Raw genomic sequence first — 16,102 nt, forward strand, 5'->3', positions numbered from 1 at the left:
CACTATGTTCTGGTCTCCTACAAAGCATTTTCCAATGTGCATTCCAAGGCAATGACGTTGACCCAAGCTTGTTTCTGCTATCTGGAGAGCAGTTGGCATTATCATCATTACTCTAAATTGCCCATGGGTACTGTAAAAAAAACAAAACACCAGAATCAGTTGAAGTCTAAGTTAAGAACAGTGCTTTAAAAGTTTATGATGAACTTTCAAAAGACCTCAAATGGCGCCAAATGACGGAACTTTGAACTCTTCGCTGCACTGCAGCTGTTGAGAAAGCTGGAATCATGCTTACGCCAGATTACTGGAATCTGAAGGTTAACAACTCTGGTTTAACTTGTTGATCCCAGATGTGTGCTGTTCTTTTTGACGGTGAAACCTTACCGCAGTAATCTCACGCGCCCTGGTGTTCTCGTGCTGGGAACGGCCTGCTAAAGTCTCAGTCATGCTGCGTTATCTTGTTCACTAAGAGCCAATAAAAGGCCGTGCAGATGAGGGGATCAGAGGTTTCTCATTCTGTTATGTGGCATGGCATGATCACATTACAAAAGCCATCCATGTGAAACATCAGCACCAGTATTCCCCACACTGCCCTGCATTTTTCATAAAGCCTGGAACATCTCAGGATTGTGGTAGGCTTGGATGGATAAAGAGAAACAGTGGCGGGAAGTCCATTAGCACTCGCATTTCCTGTGTCAAACCAGACCCGCATGTTTCTGATTGAGCGATGAGAGAAACAGTGAGGTAAAGAAATAACCATGTGACTGTTGAGAGAAAGGAAACTAACCCAGACATATTGGCCACTGCTGATTCACAGTGTTGCTAAATCCGGTTATCCTCTTACGTGTTTAAAACCTGCTCGGCTGCACATGGGCAACTCAAAACACACCAAGTTCACTCCTCTATACACACAAATTATTAAGTGAATGCAATACAATAACAATTAGCAAATTATATATTAACAAGTGTGGTGATAAACACAGGTGAGGCAAGTATGCAACACCCACCTGCTGAGTAAGACGATCAACCTTCAGCTAGTCATGTTTACGGTCAAGAAATGTCATGTGATGTTAGTGAGACTGCCTCACAGTGTAGCATACAAACAAAGGCCAAAAAAAAAACATTGGCAATGATGGTTTAAAGGGATAGTTCAACCAAAAATGAAAATTCTGTCATCATTTGTTTACCCCCATGTTGTTCCAAATCTGTATGAGTTTCTTTTTAGAAGATATGTTGAAGAATGTGGGTAACCAAACAGTTGACGGTAGCCATTGACTTTCATTGTAGGAAAAAAAAAATGCTATGGAAGTCAATGGCTACTGTCAACAATATGGTTGACTAAGATGAACTTTGTATAACACTGCAAAAGCAGTCCTTTAAAGGGGTCATATGATGCTTTTTTAAAGATCATTATTTTGTGTATTTGGTGTAACAGAATATGTTGACATGCTTTAATGTTCAAAAAACACATTATTTTTCAAATACTGTACATTATTGTAGGTCCTCTATGCCCCGCCTCTCTCAAACGCTTCGTTGAAAGGAAAACTTGAAATCGCATCATATGACCCCTTTAAACATTTTCAAAAGTGTATTTTACTTTTGGAATTAACTTATAGGTCTTAAAATAAAATAACTTTTAAGACATACAATTTTAAGACATGCTTGATTCTTTTTAGAAATATTTATTTTAAGAAATATGTCATTTTAGGTATTTCTTCAAATTAAATCAAATTATTTTTAAAAAATTAAATTAAATTATGCTAAGATAAAATAAAATATTCCAAAAAATAAAGTAAAAAAAAAATACAAAAATTATATAACAAAATAAAACAAATCATATAATAAGATCAAATAAAAATAAAAAAAATCTAATTTGCTTACTTTTAAGGTTTTAAAGATTTCATTCAAGGTGGAACATTACCCAAATTCTTTTTGTGTTCATATGGGTCAAAGACGTTAAGATGTCCGCATCAAAAGAAATTTACAAAAGTGATTTTATGTCCATAGAAAGCACATTAAATATAAGTAAATTGTCTACTTTTAAGGTTTCAAATACGTTTTTGGAGGATAAAATATAAAAATTTGGTTGAAATGTTACATTGTCATTCAGTGTAACACAATATTTATGTAAAAATTCAACAACATGCTTATTCTGACGTGTACATATTAAAATATATAAAAGAATAAGGGAGCATATTAAATTTTATTGTGTTTTAAATTAGTAAAAACTTCTTACTGACAAATGGGCAAAACCTAGGATAGTGGCAAATTTTAAAAATGTAAAATTACAACTAATTGGTATTTGGGGTGAACGTAATTAGTCTTTTAATATATCATAAATTGATTTTTGTTGTAAATATGCCTGACAAGATCGTTACACTGAATGACATTTTAGTGGGTCTCTTCTGTAAATCAGGGAAAAATGTATGATATTTATTTTTTGCTCAGAAAACAGAAAACTTTTTCATTTTTGGGGGGAAAAACAACAACAATTTAAAGCAGTATTACACTTATTGTTTTTATGCTTAAACCCTTTTTCGTCTTTGACCCATATACATGTAAAGGCAAACAGCTCATTTAAGACCTACTGAACAGGACCTGTGGACTGAACTTGGCTGAAGAGCAAAGCACAGCAGGAGGGAATCTTCCTTTGCCATTTAAACATGCCTGAACAAGATGACCTGTTGTCTGTTTGTGAGAAACAGGACATTTTGTTTTTCTTATAGGTATGTGTCTTTAAACATGAAGCAAAGCAGGTCATGCTGTAACACACATAATCCCTGCCTGCTCACCCTGAACCAGACCAGGCCTGCCACACAAAGCCAAGTACACAAGCCAAGGTCTTCAGAAGAGTCTTAGTCAGACCAACATGGTGGGGCCAGCAAAAGTGGAGTACTGAAAACTTACTTTAACTTATAATAACTGCAGCATCGCCCATTCTGAATATTGTTTCACTTAATTAGAGGCAGTGCTGTTTGTACAAGTTTCAACCATCTCCACCCTGTTCATTAAGCACTGCATTACCAGCCCAACTAGACACAAAACCAAGTGCTACGTGGGCCTCTACTAGAGAACCTTGTCAAGAAGAGTTGGCCCAAAAAATTTTTTTTTTTCCAACCCTATATCATTTTCTTTATGCCACAAAACATAAATAAGATGTTGGGCAGAATGTCCAAGCTGCTCTTTTCAACACAATAAAAGTGGGTGGTGATTTACACAGCCAAGTTCCATAAAGATCTAAAAGCACAAAGAAAAAAATATTTAAATATTTTATATTTTCTTTTATATTTTACTGTTGTTTTATTTTTTATTTATTTATTTATTTTTTGCTTATTGCATTGCGTCATCACATCATTAATGGAAAACAGATGCTTGGACATTCTGTCTATCTCCTGTTGTGATCTGAAAAAGAGATGCATTATAAACTAAATGGGACTGAGTAAATGATGGCCATTTAAATGTAATTTCATCATGACCTCATTTTGATGTCAATTTAATCAATACAACATAAGTTTGTACAACACCATGTCTTTAACAGGCACAGTCTGCCACAATGAAATTGAAATCACAGTCAGTCAGGACATATTTAATGTTTGATATACAGTACAGTTATGCAGAGCAGGATTTGACCAATGGGATTCCACTGTGGGCGGGGCTACCCAGTGTGATGCTACAGAAATACAGTATAAGCCGATAAACAAAATGTCCTGCAGCTCATTGTGGCTGGTTAAAACAAAACCTCTTAATTGCATGGGGGGGGAACCAATTCATTGGTTATCAATGTAGTCCATCGCATCTGGACACAGTGTTAGCAATGCCTTTCCTCTTAATTTCTGCTGAGAGCAGTGCTGTTTGGAGACTGAGGAAAATAGGTCATCACTTGTCACTGGGCAGAAAGCAAGAGGTTGCTCCCCAAAGTCCTAAACACACAAGTGGATCACAAGATTTCACTTATGTTCATTTAATTAGAAAATAACTAAACCACATTGTGGAAGGAAGTGGATTAAACAAAAGCAGGATTTGACAAAAACATTAAACAGACCTTTGGAAAACATGCAAACACGTTGGAGACTTTTTAATGGACAAGCATGCCAAAGACCTTGTCCTTCAAAGTCCTAATTCTCAACAACTTGCATTGCAGATGCTTGGAGTGAAACCTCAGAAAATGGCCTTCTTTTGAAGAACTAGAACAGCCAGTGCTGACACTCCAGGGGACATCAGCAATGAGTTCCACCAGCACAGATTCTGGGTCAGAAGCAACCCAGTTCTGCATCTGTATGAGAAGTTAGGAGAAAGACGCACAACTTTAAGTACACCTGAACCTGAAGACACTCAGTGAAGGTGAGGTACACCATAACTGCACTTACCACAACACATTTTATAAAACACAAGCACATACATATCAAACCTGGGATGGCTATACAACAAACATGTAATCATGACAGACAAGATCATTTATGGCTCCTGATAGTCTTGCTGTTTTCAGTAAAAAGTGAATCCATTAACCCTTAAATGCATGAATGTTTCGCCAATCATTATTACATATTCGGGTCTTTAGCGACCCGGATCAATATATCCAGCACGGATGGATCTCTAACTGCTGCAATAGCAAAGAACTCTCTTGATATTTTAAGAACAATTACAGAAGAATAAAATAAAGCATATTTCGTTACCTTTTGAAACTTAAAAGGGTTCAATTTGAGCAGATGATTTTTCTTCCTGATTATCCAGTCAGTATGGTAGGCTACTCTAAGAAGCCCTTTATTGTGGTCACACTGTAAAACATGAGTTAAGTCAAATCAATTTGACTGTGTATAAGTTGTTTAAAACTTTTATCATATACTGATAAAAAAAAAAAAAAAACATTTGTTGCCATGACTTTTTGATCATATTTTTTCCCCCATAACACGTCTGTACCCAAATTAAGAATTAACGAGCATGTCTACAGCTATTACAAAGAAACAGAGAAAGAGCGAGAGAGTCCATTTACCTCAGCAGCAACTATGTCGCATTCTCGCATCTTGATCTTTAACGTAATCTTTTCGTGGATCAAAACTAATGCTTAAGGTTGATTCAATATATAATAAAAAAAAAAAAAAACGTTACATCAACAATAAAACAGTACAATGATGAAGTCGCTTAGCTTATATTAAACATAAAAATTGAACAAAACGAATAAACTGATGACTTGGTGTAACCGCGTTGTAACATAAAAATAAAGTCTTTGTATTTTCCCCTTTGTGGCTCATTATTATTATTAATAATAATAATAATAAAAAACCATAGGCCTGAAACTTCAAATAAAGATTTATCGATTACGTTGTTACGCAGTATGTGGTCGAAAAGGGGCTGTTAAAATGTCTTGAATCATTCAAGAGATTCGTTCACAAATGCTGATTCATCCAGTCAGGGGCGTAGATTACGCGGGGGGCGTGTCCCCCCCACTTTTAATATCACGTAAATTCGTCCCCCGCACTTTTTCCGGCAAGTGTGTTCGCATAGAGGTTTTCAAGAGCCGGTGTGAATAAATATAGATTTAAATTCAAAGAGACAGGATAGTCTGTGCATGATCTGATGTTTTATTCGGACACAGAATAAGCCGAGATGAACATCGCGGACGGCAAAACACTCCGTGCAGTGTATGTTTCATTCATACTCAAAAAAAAAAAAAAAACTAACTCAGTTTATCCAGAATCATGCAGCTCTTAAACGAGTCCAGTTTTTATGTGGCCTGCTGATTTTTGTTTATGGTATTCAGCTGCAACTAAATGTTTTGCAATAATGAGACCGAATAAATATGTTTGATAGGCCTGGGCGATAAAGTGGGTCTGAGCCGCTAGAATTCAAACGATACCCAACCCTAATGGCTCCTAATATAACTTACAGCAATAGTTTAGAGAAAAATCTGAAAATTAGAAAACTAAAACTAGATGAATATTAAATGAAAAACTTTTGAAAAAAAAAAGTGAAATTATGCCTTTGCAACTAGATAAAATTCAAAAAAGTTGAAGTACTAAATAAAAATGAATAAAAGTTGAATATAAATATTAAAAAATAATATAAAAAACCAAAATGACAAAAATTAAAATGAAAACAACAAAAAATAAGCTCATTTAAAATATTAACAAATAGGCTACTACAATGGTGGACATTATAACTAAACATTGTTACAGACATTATAACAATACCCAAATTAATCAGAATCAAATTGTGCATTTCAGAATCAGATATTTTCAGAAATGTGCATCAACACACAGACCTAACAAATATCACAATTTTAAGTTACATTTCGGTCTGTTCTTCACACAAAGCTACCAAACAACTTCAGAAGAAAGTGTGGCCAGGATATTCCTTCAAAAATTTACATTTTGTGTAAACATAAAGAAAGTTTTGGAACAACATGAGGGTGTGTAAATGACAAAATCTTATTTTTTTCATTAACTATCCCTTAAGAAAAAGCTATGCACTTGACTTACACAAGAAGCTCACTAAAGGAGCTCATTGTGGAAGGAATGCTAACAGAGTAACTTTACAACTTAGGTGTCGCCAGCAGGCTGTCTGCGTTAATCATACCTGTGTAATAAACACGTTCCTGTCCTCTGCCCCCATTCTCAGCCTCTTCACGTCTCAAACTTTTAGAAGGGGGGCCAGAGCACCCTCAGCCACACTTCAACTCCTTAAAGAGTCGTGAGGGAGGATGATGCTACAGTTTGTTTTGGCCGTCGGCCTTGTTTTATCTGTCCAGCCCCTGCAGTGTGGGGGCAGAGGACGAACCATGTCTGTACACCTCCCCACAGTTAGATTGTGACTCTCAGATTACAGCGCACTGAGGATGTCAACATCAACGCTGTAGAGAGAGCGCACACCGCCACTAAAACCACAGGCCCAAACATAGACACTGCTGGACATCCTTGCAACAAATCAAACTATGGCATCCCTGCTTTAGGGAGGTCAAACAGCGGGAAACTATCAAACAAGGAAATCTGGTTGTCGTATACAACTGTATTTATACAAATGCTGAGCTCACATAAGAACAAAAAACACTGTTCTTTACACAAAATCTTGACCTGACGTATGATTTTCCATACGAGGAAAAACATTTATGGCGGCAATTAAAAAAAGTGCACATTTCTTTAGGGTGTGAGGCACTTGGTTTAATGTTACTGAAATGTTTACTTTACCAGGAAGCCACAGAATTCTGAGAATTGCTTAGTTATTGAAAGGATATGAAAAAGGCATTTTAATGTTGACCACCTGACTACACCCATGTACGAACACCATAGAACTTAATGAGTCCTGTGAGCCGCCTCTCCAAACCACTCAACGTCATATGATAACATCAATAATAAATCCAGAAGGAATGGATTTAAACATCCGACTAGAAAAACGTGAGTAGATTTTAAATTAGTCACATTTCTTCATTTTTTGTTGCATTTGTGACCAGTTTAGGCACAGTCTAAAATTTAAGAACGAGTTAGTTTTAAATGAATATTCCACATTCCATACAAGTTCAGACCAATCGACAGCACTTTTGTTGATTAACACACAAAATAATTTCCATTTTTCACTATTTTTCTTTAAAAAAAAAAAAAAAGCAAAGATCTGGATTACAGCAAGGCACTTACAATGGAAATAAATGGGGCCAATTGGTAAACATTAAAGGGGTCATATGATGCTTTTTTAAAGATCATTATTTTGTGTATTTGGTGTAACAGAATATGTTGACATGCTTTAATGTTCAAAAAACACATTATTTTTCAAATACTGTACATTATTGTAGGTCCTCTATGCCCCGCCTCTCTCAAACGCTAAAGAGAAAGGAAAACGTGAAATCGCATCATATGACCCCTTTAAAATACTTTTTAGTAGGCCCCTATAGCCACAAAAAGTACACAATGTGAGTGTTAACATGATGTTAGTGTGATTTTATAAGGATGTCCCGAGCAGATCTCGAGGCCGATCAAGCATTTTTTAACTGATCGTTTTGGCTCTCCTAATGCCTAGTTCACACTACAGGATTTTAAGCCCGATTTAAGCCCGATTTGCAAGTTAACGTGCTCGCCGCGGGCTGTGATTGGGGAAAATCAGTGGGTGATCGGCGCTTGGCAATCTTTATGTGTGAACTACACAACGACGCATCAAAGAGGCTCGCTGACGTGTCGCCAACACCTTGCCGACGGCAAACAAATATCTAGCATGCCAAATATCTGGACCGACATCACGTGGTGTCAGGTGTTGTGACGAGCTACAGCCAATGAGAGAGCAAGGCATGGGTTGAGGTCACCGGAAGAAAAACAACAGCAGCGACATGGCTTAAAGAAAAGTTTGGACACAATAAATGGAGCAAAATTTTTCATCGAGCAAACAGCTTGCAGCGCTAATTTCTTCCCGACATCCATTTTCAAATAAACAACTTCTGTTTCATGTGTTGTTTCGCGTGTGTTTTCGTGACAAAACGTGGGTTGTAGAGTCATTGGGTGACAGAGTTGTTGTCAGCTTCTGTAGTGTAACCCCCGGTTGCGGATCATTTACATAGATTCACGTAGTGTGAATACCACAACGACTTAAAAGACAGACAATCAAGTCATGTAGTCTGAACAGCATAGCGATCTGCCGACTTTTAAAGTCGTGTAGTGTGAACTTAGCATAAGGTGTCGTGTAGTAGGTGGCGGTATGGGCCTTTAAGAGGGTTTGCCGACTGCCATTAAAAAAAAAGAAGACACTCAAATGTGCATGCTCAGGCGCCATCAAAACCAAAAGAAGAAGAAATGTGCGTGCATGCATATGAGCTTCACTGTTCAGTGTATTTGATGCACATTTGTGTAACGATCTCTCATTCATTTATTGTTTATTGTTTACTGTTGTCAGCCGTCAGAGACGTCATACGTGCTATGGGTTGCATCTGGCTCTGGACTTGACTGATAGACTGGCGTTCTAGCACCACTAGCTTCATGCTTTCTAACCATATGTTGCAAATATTGTGCTTATTGTACATATAAAATACAAGAAGTTTATATCAGCAGTCCCATATTTAGAATCGTGACCACACAGTCTGTTTAAAATGTTGTAACATGTTTACAGCTACCAATATCTTTATATAGTTACATTGAGAGAGTGTGTATATTATTATATTATATTATATTATATTATCTGCACAACTCTGTATACATTGTATTGATTTTAATAACAATTAATGTACTTGAATTGTGCACCAGACACTAGGAATATACAAGTATCGGTTCAGGACTCAGTATCGGCAGATACTCAAAATTCAATGACTCGGATCGGAGAGGGGGCACAAAAAAACAGATCAGGACATCCCTAGTGATATATATAAAGTTCAAACCAATTTCACAACTTTTACCATTTAATTTTTTTTTTACAACTACAATGTGATGATATAAAGCCCAAAATGACTAGAAAAATTATGAGAAAAACTGTACTGCTCAAATAATACACGTTAAACCCAATTTTAAAAAATTAAAAAAAAATTTAGCTCACAATTTTGCTTTTAAATCCCCCATTCATATCCATGTTCCTCAAGTAACTGCGACTTTCGCTTTTTTTTAAAAAAGTTTTTTTTTTTTTATCAATATTATGACAAAAATGTTTTCAATTGAGCTTAACTTGTATCGAACCGCAATATTTCTTTAACTCTTTTAAGGAGAGCTCTTTTTGAGAACATCATTGAACTTAGTAGGACGCATTTTCTTTTATGTCTCAGTAAGTGTTAATAAAACACCAACCAACTATCCAGGTTCTCAATATCCTGGGAGCAAAGTTGTGGAATGCACCAACACCCCTCAATGAATTAAGAAAACTACAACTATTCAAAGGCACCCTGAGGATGACCTGCTCCTTGACCCTGGAGGAATAAAGAAGGTCATGGGGCCTCCAAGAGGAGAAAGACCTCATAGCTCTGAGGAAAGACCACAGATTTGACCTCAGCAACACCTCTTAGCTAAGAGCGTCAAGTAAGTCAAACTCTTAAAGGAAGAGTCCACCAAAAATGACAATTCTGTCATCAATTACTCCTGATGTTCCAAACCTGACTTTATTTGGAACACAAAATAAGAATTTGTCTATATAAAGAAGGTCAATGGGGTTCAGTGCTGTTTTGGGCCTCACGGACAAAAACAGAAACATTCTTCAAAATATCTTTGCGTTCTGTGGAAGAAAGAAAGTCATACAAGTTTAGAAAGACATGAGGGTGAGTAAATAATAAGAGCATTTTCATTTTTAGTGAACTATCCCTTTAACTCACCAAGCCTGAATACAGAAAGTGATTATGCATAAGATTTTAGTGGAATTCTGCAACAATAGTTTGGTTGCCTGGAAAACGGCTTTGCATAGACCATAGAGAAGAGTAAGAGATCAGGCAGGTTTATCGGGGAGGTTTAATCCTACACTAACCAACCATGAAGAGCATGTAAAATCCTTAGGTGTGCAAAGTAGGTTTTAGGGCAAAAGCATTGACAAAAATAAAAGAAAAACAAGGAGAATGAAAGTGAAGCACGGAAGAGATCAGAAGTAATTACAGTCACCCTACTATTCACATAATCTTCCTTGAGCCAAGATGAAGGACAGCTTGACGATACAAACTGATACAGGATTATACCTGACTGAGTGGCGAAAAGACAATACGATCTCATATTACAAGCAAACGCAAGTCATTTCCATTTTACCGTAGCTGACAACAGAACAAACACATCTCTGATTCAAAACTGCTGAAAGTGTGTAGATGCAGCACAATTGGTCCAGAACGCAGTAAACAGGAGTGGCCTAGTGACATACAGGGCCTCTGGAAATAAATGATGCAAAGTGAAGCCATTGTCTGATCCAAGTGAACCACACCACTCAGAGAATAGGGCATTCAAACGGTCACATAGGCCCATTGTTACGACCAAGTTGAGCGGGGTCCTGTCTCACAAGGTCTGGCCAGAGCCGAAAGGCTCGTAGAGCATTGCCATGCTGCGATCTCTCTCAAGCCCCATTAAAGAAGTCCTCATCCAATTCTGTAAAAGACAACAGAGACTTAAGTTGTGCACAATACATTTCCACTGAACACTGAGGTTGAGCTCTGAGCATTGAGGATGTGCACCTCAGCTGTGGATTGATATAAAGAGTCAAATTTCAAGGTTTATTTGTCCCACAAGAAACTGGTGCAATGGCAGCAAATTGTTTTTTTTTTCTTTTCTTGCATAAAGGTTTGAGTTCATGAACTGTTGCCATGGTTAAATCTCATAAGATGGAGAACAGGAGGATGGGAAGGAGACTAGATAGTGCTGAAGGCTTAAAGCATACTAGTTTTGATGCAATGCAGTGTACTAAAAATGACAGAATACTTCAGTGGTTGACCAAACACTAAGGCAGAAACACTGGACTACAGTGATCAAAAGTAACAGTAAAGACATTTATAATGCTACAAAAGGTTTCTATTTCATATAAATCCTTTTCGTTTGAATTTTATATTAATCAAACTATCCTAAAAAAAAATGATCACTGTTTCCACAAAAATATAAACCGTTTTCAACGCTGATAATAATAAGAAACGTTTCTTCAGCACCAAATCAGCATATTAAGATTATATCTGAAGGATCATGTGATAATGAAGACTGAATAAATGGCTGCAGCAGAACAATTAACATTAAATTGTAATAATATTTCACAGCTTCTACTGTAGTTTTAATCAAACAAATGCAGACTTGGTGAGAAAAAGAGACTTCTATCAAACACATTAAAAATCTTACTAACCAAAAGCTTTTGAATGATAGTGTTTATATAACATATTATGGCTCAGTAATGCATTGTTTGTCAGAGCAGTCTAGTGTGGTGTGATGTGCAGTGCTGGTGTGGGGTAACCCCAGCTGTCCCGGGACCACCCTTTCACCAGCGGAAACAATTACGACTCCCAGCGGCGTCTCGGCTTTCTCCTCATTAACAAACATGAGCTGTGGAGGCAGCAGCAGCCGCAGTGATCTGATTGGCCAGCTGGTGTAACCCTACGCCTAATTAATTACCCAAACACCCCACCACACACACACACCCTTCACCTGGGCACGTGGCTCTGCAAAAAAGGCGGTTTGTTGATGGCACAGTCAGACAAAAGACAACACATGCCACACCTACCCACCCACCCATGAATACCTCCATAAACATCAGGACAGAACACGGCTTAAACATTATCACTCAATGCCCGTTTCCCAGCCTGATATCTCGCCCACACTCAATACAGCACAAAAAGAAAGTCAAACCTTTCCCTCATGTGGTTAATACATGAGTGACAGTCCTGTAAACCTGTCTGGTCTCATGGGCCGTACAGCTAGAATAAATGTACTCTGTCAGTGACAAAACACTAATGAGGCGAAGCATGGGCAGGCACTTATTCTCTTTAAAAAAATCAGCTTTTCAACAAAGACTGAATAACTACTGAATGCACACTGAGAGCTCAATAGACTTAATAGTGGGAGCTTTATCGCTAGCTTCTATTTAACTAGAAATGCATTCTTCTTAATCACAGAGTTCTCAGTAGAGTATTAAACATCCTCGATACTGCAAATAAAAACAAACACATTCATTTCTAGGTCCAAGTACAAAATCTAAAGAAATGGAATTGATATATTATTATCTGTTCTTACCAGCTGGTAAAATCTTTTTCTACAATCGGAGTTAAGACGAAACGTCATTTATTCACCCTCTTGGCCAGTGCTTCATTTGTAAGTGAATAATTGCCGGATCCAAAACAGCAATTAAAAGGCGCTGTGACCAACACTGAAAATACAACTTAAGATTTCCCGGAACATTCAATGACGTCACTAAACGGTGATGCCACAATTATAATAGAGCATCGTTCACAAGTTTCTGCATTAACCTAACTAGGGCACAGATTCAAACCCTGGGTCAAAAATGGGTTGCCAGGATGATTTGAGGACATTGCGAATATGGAAACATTAGGATTTGTGCCGAATGAGAGGTACGTGAGCCCAATTAACGCCTGGTACTTTCAGTTTCGGTTTGTTTTGATTTCTTTAGGTTTATATTTTTTTTTATTTCATTCTTGTTCTGTTCTGAATACCGTTACATGTATATGATTTGTTTTGGAGTGAGCTATACTAACGTAGCTATGTTTATAGTGTTTATAATGTTTATACATTATAATATTTCACTTTATTTGCTATTATTTCTGGTATTATTACACTCTCTCCAAACATTCTGCTGCTCACAAAACAATAAGCAGTAAGCACCAATCAATGAGAGCGAGTTTGAAAGCTGACTGGTCACGGTCAAAAATATGTTGAGGACCAATACATAACCTCTAAATACATAAACCTGTGCTCGCTCTCATATGCACGCAAGCACTGTCACGATCTAATGCCGGATCCTTAAAAACAATTACCGAAACGCAAAAAAACAAAACCTGACACCGGCTCAAATTAAGCACTGCTCATGCCATTCCAAACCAGTGTGACTTTCTTTCTTCTGTGAAACATATAAAAAGACATTTTGAATAATGTTGGCAAGCAAACAGTTTTGGTAACCATTGACTTCCACTGTGTGGAGAAACAAACACTGCAACATTTCTCAAAATATCTTCTTTTATGTTGTAACACAGAAGCAATAAACTCATACAAGTTTGGAACGACATGAGGGTGAGTAAATAACAGAATTTAGATTTTTAGATGAACTGTCCCTTCAAGTGACAAAGGTTTTTTTAGTGAGAGTATGCACTCAGTTACTATAAGACCCCAAAAACTTGAATACAGAGTTGAGAGATCACAAGATAATTCTCGTGAGGCTGAATTTATTGTCACGATTATGATCTCGGATAAAAATCAGTGATAAATAAATATTGATAACAAAAGTGCAGGTTCACCTACATTCTGTCTTAAAAGAATGCCAAACATGCCAAATAATACAACTATTTCAGTTAAAATATCATAAAAAGCAAACAAGGCTTTCGTTTGTTAGGAAAATCATGTGAAATGGTCATTGAAGTTGATCGCCATGCCTTTTATCAAGTCAGCAGAAGCCCATATGAGGGCGCATATGCTCAGTCTGAGGGGAATACAAGTCGAGCCAAGTGCAGAAATCCATCACTCATGATGTCCACAGGGTATGCCCTAGCAATGGAGAACAGACCGAGTCTGATGAAAATGTGGGGTGACAAGGGCTTTCTAACTCAAGAGAATTGAGGATACCAGTAAGCGGCTATCTGCTGAGAAAGGCTTTTAAGTCTAGTCAGCACTTGAACACTTGATTAGTGAAAAAGGGAACCAAACAATAGATAGCAGCCTCATTTCCACATTTCAGCATTATTAACTAGATTGGCACGATCTTACACGAATCTCATCATTTACTCACCCTCATGTGATCCCAGATGTACTAAACTGTATTTGACTTTTTTCATGAGATGAACACAAAGATTTAGAAAAGTAATCTGTCTCTATGAGCACATATAATGTAAGGGAATAGTAAAACCAAATGTTGATGCTTTAAAACTGCACATAGCGATTATGACAATAACCAATATGACCCCAGAAGGTAAATCATCATCTTCTGAAGTGAAACAATGTAGGCGTGTGCAAGGAAATTACTAACATTTTTATCCTTTTAAATAGGGCTGCACGATAAATCGAAATGGAATCGAGATCGCGATTCGACAGAAGCTGCGATTGTCATGCGTATCTTTCAGTGAAGCACTGTTCTGTGATCAGCAGTAAATCTCCATCCAAAGGCCAGAGGGCTGTAAGCCCTTCGTTTTAGGCAAGGGGAGGGGCGATCAACATTAGATCTAGCACATGGGTATTGGCAGGTGGGGGTGCACCCAGCTGACAAAGAGAAGACTGCTTTTGTGACGCCGATGGGGCTATATGAATTTAATCGGATGCCGACGGGGTTATGCAATGCCCCAGGAACTTTTCAGAGACTGGTCGAGAGCTGCCTGGGGGATCAAAATTTTGAAACATTATTGCTCTATTTGGATGATTTCATAGTTTTTTCCCCCTCCTTTGAGGCCACATTGCCCATCTAGATTTGGTCTTCAGTCGTTTGGGGGACTTTGGCCTAAAGGTCAAACTCAGTAAGTGTTCCCTTTTCCAGAGTCAAGTTCATTATTTGGGCCATGTGATTGCAGAAGGAGGGGTGTCACCAGACCCAGAGAAGTTTCGGGCAGTGGAGGCCTGGGTAACCCCTCAAAATATTACTCCGTTGCGTGCTTTTACAGGCTATACCCCGTATTTTTTAATGTTTGGCCGTCATGCAAAATTGCCCATTGACGTTATGCTGGGCCGGGGAGATGGATTTTTGGGGACAGTTGACAGCTGGGTTCATCACCATCATAAAAGATTAGTGGCTGCCTATAATCAAGCCCAAAAACAAATTCAGAAGGCTCAATTTCATCAAAAGAAGGGGTTTGATCGTAAAGTTAAGGGGGAACCTTTGTTGATGGGGCAGAGAGTTATGGTCCTAAATAAGAGGGCCAGGGGACGGGGTAAATTGGATGATAAATGGGAACGGAATGTGTATGTTGTCAGGTCACAACCTAATCTTGATATACCCATTTATGTTGTTAAGAAGGAAGGGGTTGATGGTGAGGAGAGGGTGTTGCATCGCAATATGTTAAGCCCATGTAAATTTGATATAGCCTTGCCCTTAGAAGAGAAAAGTGTTGAGGCTTTACCTTCTGATTCTAACGTCAATTGATTCCTATCAGATTCAAATAGACGTATATTAGATGTCTTTAAAATGTTTATGATTTAGAAAGTATGTAAAACTGACATCTGAAAGACGTCTAGCAGATGCTTTCCAGATCAAGTGATCTTTAACAGACATAGGCCTACATGTGCTATCTGGGTCCCCTCCCTTGCCTCACAGTGCTTTGGTCCAAATGTCTTCTTTCCTCTTTTACATCACCTACACACACAGGAGTCCGGTGAGAGAGAACAAAGCCAATAGTTGTGGAACTCCAGTATGTAAGGCTGTCAAGGCTATTTTGTTCACTTAAACATCGGATAAAGTGATTATTTTCTCTTTAATACAGATTATGCCAATGTATTTTTCGATGAGTTGCTATGTTAGCAATAATAACGTTACCTGCTTGACGGAA

The 16,102-nt window shown here is 37.8% G+C and overlaps 1 long non-coding RNA gene across 1 annotated transcript in view; it reads right to left on the reverse strand.

Moving 5' to 3' along the window:
* Positions 1-3,573: 3,573 nt before the first annotated feature.
* Positions 3,574-16,102, reverse strand: part of LOC107755241 (uncharacterized) — a 14,824-nt gene continuing 2,295 nt past the window's right edge. Inside the window, exons 2-3 of the long non-coding RNA XR_001641673.1 lie at positions 4,040-4,270; positions 3,574-3,917 (exon numbers count right to left, since the gene is read on the reverse strand). This is a non-coding gene — a long non-coding RNA (uncharacterized LOC107755241). The remainder of the gene's footprint in view (positions 3,918-4,039; positions 4,271-16,102) is intronic.

Source organism: Sinocyclocheilus rhinocerous, unplaced genomic scaffold (assembly GCF_001515625.1).
Source record: "Sinocyclocheilus rhinocerous isolate Xijiao unplaced genomic scaffold, SAMN03320098_v1.1 scaffold562, whole genome shotgun sequence".
NCBI classification, from domain to species: domain Eukaryota; kingdom Metazoa; phylum Chordata; class Actinopteri; order Cypriniformes; family Cyprinidae; genus Sinocyclocheilus; species Sinocyclocheilus rhinocerous.